The sequence below is a fragment of the Leptonychotes weddellii genome, chromosome 2 (assembly GCF_054177405.1).
Source record: "Leptonychotes weddellii isolate Sample4059 chromosome 2, ASM5417740v2, whole genome shotgun sequence".
NCBI lineage: Eukaryota > Metazoa > Chordata > Mammalia > Carnivora > Phocidae > Leptonychotes > Leptonychotes weddellii.
The window spans coordinates 141,415,874-141,421,873 of record NC_138370.1 but is presented as its reverse complement, the minus strand read 5'-3'; the positions used below and the strand labels follow the sequence as shown (position 1 = coordinate 141,421,873).

At 43.1% G+C, this 6,000-nt stretch overlaps 1 protein-coding gene across 5 annotated transcripts in view; it reads left to right on the top strand.

Moving 5' to 3' along the window:
* DCUN1D4 (defective in cullin neddylation 1 domain containing 4) overlaps positions 1-6,000 on the top strand; it is a 66,472-nt gene that overhangs the window by 1,457 nt on the left and 59,015 nt on the right. The gene's annotated exons all lie outside the window — the stretch shown is intronic.

The window sequence follows — 6,000 nt, the reverse complement described above, 5'->3', positions numbered from 1 at the left end:
CCCCCCCCCCCCCCCGCAGCTTCCTTGGGAAAACACTTTTAATGAGGCATTTTCAATTTAGGAAGGTAGACTTGTAGTTTTTGAAACTAATATACTGAGTACAACACTACTATACGAAGAGGACTCTCCTACTTCTGGGGAACTGTTCTTTACTGGGTTCCTGTTCCCTCTCAAGCAGTCACCCTCTCCCTCCGTTGAATCTCCGAAGTAGGGTTTACTTCTGTTCTCAGTTCAATCTAACATAACAGTAGCTGCTCATTTACTTATTTGTCCCCTCCCCAATTAGATTATTACCCCCTTGAGATCTGGGACTGTTTAGTATCCATTTTATCATCCAGGATGGCACTTTGTCTAGGTCTTCAAGTATGTATTGAATTGCACTTAAATGATCAACTGTTAAATAGTGAATTATCTGGAAAATTGTAATTCTCCCTCCTGCTATTTAGCATGCATCTGAGTCGTTCTTTCATTATCTTCATATTTTTCTTCAGGGAATACAAACTTTCACTTATTCATTCTTTTTTGACAAAGTCAGCCATAAGCAAACCAATTTCAATAATATTTCTTTTTAAATACGTGCAGATACCAGTTTTGAAGAATGTGGCATAGAGAAATTCTCAAGGAGAAAGTAAAATGCTAGTGATGTACTAAGGGGCCAGGAGTCTGTGTGAAAATGCATGCTTCCATTTCAGATCTGGTGTGTAAGTCTTGTGGAGATAAGGCAAAGGCAGGACTTGACAGGTCTGATATTACCCCTTTTTTTGTTTTATGACCAGATTCCGGTCCTTAGGGTTTATTTCATGTTAACTATACATTGAGATTACTGGAAGGCTTTCTTCATTTAGAAAATGAACTTTGCTAGTTGGAGGTGAATTTTCTGATTATCTGAGATTAATATGGATATCTTTCTATAGTCGGTCATCTTGAATTAGTGTTAATAGCTTTTCATAGCTTGTTCTTTTTTCTTATTCTGAGATTCAGGTTAGGAGAAGTACCTCTTGAGAATTATTCTTTTAAGCAGACCGTACATTTAAAAAATATGCTTTAAGTAGAAAAAGATATTGAAATGCATTTTAAATAGAATCATGTATTTTAGCGATCATTGCACTACCGTTTCAGATCTAAGGACTTTTTTTTCCTCTTGTGTTCTTTATTCTAGCAAACAAAGTATTTGCTACTCCAGATTTGAATTATTTTTCTTTTAATTAGAAAACACTTTTAATGAGGCATTTTCAATTTAGGAAGGTAGGCTTGTAGTTTTTGAAACTAATATACTTAGTACAGCACTACTATATGAAAAGGACTCCTACCCTCCCCAAATAGCATTACCTCTGGATATGATTCCTTTTAGTTCCCTCTTTGAGGATTTTTTTTTCTTGTAAATATTTTTTTGAAAGCCTTTTATTACTTGCCTGTATCACTAGTATTCCCAGAGATGGCATGTCATCCATTTGTGTTTATGATGGGCATCGTCAGTCTTCAAGGGCCCTGGCTCTTTCTCTGATTGGAACATTCCTACCTTTGCAGGTCAAGCTGCTCAGACACACCCACCAGAGTGTGAATCTGAGGCTGGAGGCAAGTGTTGGAAAGAAGCTGGGAGTGCCTGGAGGCCATTTGGAGAGAATGGGCAGTGGGGGCAGGACAGTGGGGGGCAGCTGCAGGCTGTGGACCCAGGGGCCAGGCCAGTTCTGGCTGTGTCTGTGTGCTCTGCTGTGTACCCTTAAGTTGCGCGACTTGGTTTTCTGGATTTCCTAGACATTCTATGAATTATCCAGTGCCTCTTTAAAAAAAGAAATCACTATCCTGTTATATTAGCTAGTTGGTTTCTGATGCTCGAAATTAAGAATTCTGACAAATTCAACATCCATACCTGTCAGTGGTCAGTACGTGGCAGAGGCCCTTGTGGAGAAGACCAGTGATGTGCCCTTCTACCCTGACTGGACTCTGTTCAGGGTCCTAGAGTCCTGGTCTGAGGTTACCCAAAGAATGGAAGGAGCACACAGTCAATGTCCATTGTGGGCGCTGCTTTTGCCAGTGGCCAGGCAGGCTCTGAGCCACACATCAGCCACCCTGCTGGATCTCATTATACAGAGCTCTTCACTGTCTTTTTCTAATCACCTCTTTGCCCTTAAAAAAAAAAGAGAGAGAGAGAGAGAGGTGTGATGCTCAGGAGCTAATGCCTAACTTCTAGTGCATCTTTTTGGATCTAATTTGGGAGTATTAGCATGGAAATGTTTTTTGTGCTTTTTTTGGGTAGAATATTTAGTTAAAATTCCTATCTGATAGTCTTTATTGCTTTTTAGTATTTATTGAGTATCATACAGATACTATAAGATTGTACCTGTTCTAAGTGTACAGCTTGATGATGAATTTTGATAAATATACTGTTATAACCACTACTAAAATTAAGCTATAGAACATTCTCATGACCCCCAAAAGTTCCCATGTGCCGCCTTGCAGTCTGTACTTCTCCACCTCCTACCACAATTTTTGGCTTTTAATATATGTCATCGTAAGCCACCTCCATGTTAGTTGATGATCTGTCATTTTGCTGTTCATGGGAATATTATAGTACAAGAAGGTGTGATAAATCTCCTCCTCTTTTTCCTGAACTATTAAGTCCAAAGAAAAACTATCAGTGCTGTATAAATTATAAATCTGATAATGCTTTACCACATGGAACTGTCTAGAGTGAAATGACTTGTTCTTTTGAAGTTTCCCAGTGGATGGCTGTTCCGTATGGCCCAAAGACATAGACTGCTAGGATTTCCTCCAGGGATGTGATGATGTCTTTTATTTGTTTATTTTTTTTATTTTTTAAAAAATTTTTTGATGATGTCTTTTAATTGTTATCTGGGTCAGGTTGGGAGACAGATAATAGTTAAGTGTGGGCCCAGGAGTCAGATTGCCTAGATTCAGATCCTTGCTCTGTTATGTCTTAGCTGTGTGACCACGGGCAAGTTACTCAGCAGCTCCTCTGCGTGCACTCCAGAGTCCTCACGCATAAAACATACCTACTGCAGAGTATGGAGTTGTTCAGTCAACAGTGTTTATTGAGCATCCTCCATGTACCAGGCCCTGTTCTTCATCTCTCGTGAAGTTCTCAGTCTAGCATAGGGGAGAGAGCCTATATGCAGGTAAATCATATAATGTGTCGGATGGTTGTAAGTTCTGTAAAGAATAAAGCAAGGGGTAGGGCACACAGGTGTGTGAGCAAGGAGGGGAGAGGAGTGGAGGATGTTGTAGTTTTTAATAGCAGGGTCAGGTTTTAAGTTAAGACCTGATGGGAGTGAGGGGCATTCCAGGCAGCAGGAAGATGATGCAGCGGCTCTGAGGGGGAGCAGGCCTGTGATAGGAATCCCAAAGAGGCTGGTGTGCTTGGAGTGGAGTGGGGAGCTGGGCAGAGAGAAAGAAGTAGGGAGGCAAGATCAGAGCGATCCCAAGGACTGAATGAGGAAAAAAACACAGTTTAGAGAAGTGCTTGGCTCTCTTCTGTTTTTGTTGCTGATGATTGCTGTGTAATGACTCTGTCCTCGTTAGGCTTTAAAAGGAGACCCTTGAGAGGAAGAGAGGTTATCAGAAAGAACCAAATGAGGCCTTCCCTCACTTAGTCATTCACCAAACGTTTGAGGGTTTCTTGTTGTCAGGCATTGCTGTAACCCACGTGGCTGGGGGTGGGGGGTTGGTCCCTGTGTCTAAAGAGCTTCTTCCAGCGGGTTTAGTGGTGCAGGCAGAGAAGTAATGGACAGCTGAAGTATGGCACGACGGCAGCTAGGTTAGTTGGATGCCCAGAGTGCCTTGGAAATGCATGGGAAGTCATAAAAATTAGACTTCATGGAAGGGTTAGCATTTATCATGTGGGTTTTGCTTTTGAAGTTTTCTCCTGTGAAGAACAAGATTTGTGTGTGCCTGGGGGGTGAGGTGGGAGGGTGCTTTCCCAGAGGAGGGGACAGCATGGGTAAAGTACTGAGAACTGGGGCGGTAGAAAGGGGGTTTGGTAGGCTGGGGTGAAGGGGGATAAGGTGGAGGGTGGGCAGGAGCCCTGTGGCGAAGGGCTGACAAGAGGGACCAGGGAGAGTTTATGAGTAGGAAGGAAAGGAGAGAAGGAAAGCAAGAAGTCAGGAAAGGTGGGGTGCAGGGAGTGAGGAGGAACAAAGGGGGGGAGGGGCTGACACGTGTTTGGTGATTATTCTTGGGCTGTTCCAGCTGCTTTGCCTGCATTAATGCATTCAGCCCTCATAACAACCCTAGGAAGCAGGCTATGTACTGTTATTATCCCCATTTTACAGATGAAGAAGTTGAGGTGTGGAAAGGTTAAGGCATCTTCTGGAGGTCACACAGCTGCTAAGTGGTGAATTGAGGTTCTAACTTGGGCATTCTGACTCCAGGGTCTAGGTGCCCCACCACTGCCAGTGAAATAATACTCAACATTCTGTTTCTGCCTTTGGTTTAATCCTTATGGCAGCCCAGCAGGTATGTTGGAATTCCCTCTTTTGTCTTTGGCCTATGAATGATGATGGCAGAGCCAGCTGATCGGATCATCTCCCTGTTGCTTTTGGTTCTTTTGTTCTTGGAATGGGCCCCAACAGCATCAGGACATAGGAGGAGTTCCTTCTTTCCCATCCTTCCTGTCCCCTCGTTTCTGCCATCTTCCTCTCAATGACAGTAGACATTTAAAAAACTGATTCTAACTGGGGACCTGATCGTGGCAAAGAAAAGTATTGCATACCTTTTCTTAACTCACTAATGACATAGTCATTTTAGTCTTCTTAGGTCTTAATTTTAAACAGACCTGTGTTAACTACTTCTTAAATACACTTTTTATATTATTTTTAAATATAGGAGATACCTGACAACATTGCAGAAAAGCTAGAAAACGTAAAACTTACCTTTTAGGGGTGCCTGGGTGGCGCAGTTGGTTAAGCATCCGGCTCTTGGTTTTGGCTCAGGTGGTGATCTCAGTGTCCTGAGATCGAACCCCGCATTGAGCTCTGTGCTCAGCAGGAGTCTTCTTTCCCTCTCGCTCTGCCACTCTCCCCACTTGGCGTGCTCTTTCTCTCTCAAATAAATAAATTAATCTTAACAACCCTCCGCCCCAACAAACCCCTTACCTTTTAGTGGAGCTACTAACATGTTTTTGTGTAACATCTTTGAAATTATTTTCTTTTTTTTCTGTAGTTGAGATTAAGTCTTTTTTCCCTTTAATATCGCTTTCTATAAATGCCATTCCCAAAAATTAGACCACAGATTACTTGTTCTTAATTAAATAAGAAGCTGGGAAGGATAGTTGTACATTCAAGTCCAGGCAACTGTCTGTTGATGTCATACTTTTAAGGACCCGTCACCTTGTCATCCCTTCTACCTTGTTTTTACTTTTTGATCTTCTAGGTTCAGGGTGTCTTAGTCTCTTCTATGTTCTAATAATAACAGGGAGGAAAGCATTGAACCTTTTTGGGCGCATAGTATGGGCCTACACTGTGCTAAGTGCTTGGTAGGCACCATCGTTTCATCTTCACAGTAGCCTTGGGAAGGGGGGCCCATTAGTCCAACTGTACAGATGAGGACACTGAGGCACAGTGAGACTGGGTAACAGGCAGCGTCACTCAGCTAGACTGTCACAGAGCTGAGACTCTAACTCAGGTCTTTCTGATGCCAGAGCATCAGAACTCTTGTAACATTAGTGAGATTAAAGGACGATTTTTACTCTGAACTACCGAGTGGATCTGTGTTCTTCAGTGGGTGAGGCGGGGCAAAGGGAATGAATCTAGGGCCCCTTGTAGCTTGTCACACTTGGAGTGCAGCCACACGGGGTGTCCTGAAGTGGCCGACTCCTTTGAGATGGCACCAGCAGGCATAGGCCGGGGAGTGGATGACTGTGCTAGGTGACACACCGCCTCTCCAGGGCGTATGGCTTCTCCTTGCAGCCTCTTTTATGGGTCCTGTGAGAGTCAGAAGGAAAAAGCCAGCAGCGGTATGCGTGGACGGCTTTAATTTTGGATC